Genomic DNA, 1,544 nt, shown 5'->3' with positions numbered 1-1,544 from the left:
TACAATGTTATATATAGTAGTATAGTAGTTAGTATAACTATATAGTACAACTATATAGTACATGGTGTGTATATAGTATATATAATATATATTGTATATATTTTGGTTTTCTATCAAAAAAACTAGGGAAAATTTCACCACCACTGGCTTGATTTTACATTAGATGTGTGCATATATACAGTTTATTTATTATACAGTATATATATACGGTGTGGGTATATATATGCACACACAGTGTAAATATATATACATATATACTCCTCAGTATCTTCTTCACATGCTTAGGAATGATACAAGACATCTGCCTTAACTGGTTCCTTAACTGCCAGCTCCTTAGCTTCCTTAATTGCTTTTGTCACTTTGCATTGTTCGCTGGAGCCCATGGTGAGGTGAGTTGCCTTTCCTCCTGATTTTTTCTTGTGCTATATAATCTCTTTCTCAAAGAGCAACTGGCAGTTCATCTTAACTCATTAACATGTAGTAAGTATCAGTTTCTTCATTTACAGGAAAGCTCTGTTACTCCAGGACAAATATATTATTTTTGCTTTTCACTAATGACAAAGTCCATTATCATCTTATTTTAGAATCACAGACATGACTGATATTGCACAATTAGCCTTTTTTAGATTCGCTTAGAGACAATCTATATCATGTTGACATAGTTTCAGCATCCAGAGAAGATAATAAAAAGGCAAAATCACACTTACTTTATTGGAAATACGGTTTATTTAATCAGTCTTACACCTAATATAGGTCTTACTTCACCTGTGGCAATCTTAGACTTACTTAAAGGCAATGTAAAAATAGCAGTAGTAAGTGCAGTGAGAGCTTTTCATTCATCTTCTCTTTGTCCATCACTTTAGAGAGAAGTATTGTATTCTATGTAACACTGGCAGTGGCAGACTGTGATGACTTTATATATATAATTTAAAAATATATTTTACAATCAGAAGTATAAATTTGCAAGTCTCAAAATATTTTTACTTTGATGTTTGTTTAAGAGATACAATATATTAATTTTACCTTAATAAAAAATAAAGCCCAGAAATGCTATCAAAATTATGTAAATCATAGTTTTTAGCAGGTCATTAAGATAAGATGGACCCTGTTCACAATGATTTTCTAATTTCCTGTCCCTGAGAGTTGCTCTACTGTCCTGGTTTCGGCTGGGGTAGATTTTCTTCCCTTCCTGGTAGTTGGTATAGTGCTATGTTTTGGATTTAGTATGAGAATAATCTTGATAACACACTGCTGTTTTAGTATTGCTAAGTAATGCTTGTAAAAGTCAAGGTCTTTTCAGCTTCCCCTGCTCTGCCAGGTGCACAAGAAGCTGGGAGGGAGCATAGCCAGGACAGCTAACCCAAACTGGCCAATGGGGTATTCCATACCATATGATGTCAGGCTCAGCATATAAGGCTGGGGGAAGAAGAAGGAAGGGGGGGGTGTGTTCGGAATGATGGTGTTTGTCTTCCCAAGTAACCGTTACATGTGATGGAGCCCTGCTTTCCTGGAGATGGTTGAACACCTGCCTGCCGATGGGAAGT

Source organism: Fulmarus glacialis, unplaced genomic scaffold, assembly GCF_000690835.1.
Source record: "Fulmarus glacialis isolate BGI_N327 unplaced genomic scaffold, ASM69083v1 scaffold7422, whole genome shotgun sequence".
Classification (NCBI taxonomy): Eukaryota; Metazoa; Chordata; class Aves; order Procellariiformes; family Procellariidae; genus Fulmarus; species Fulmarus glacialis.
Note: the sequence above shows the minus strand (reverse complement) of the source record.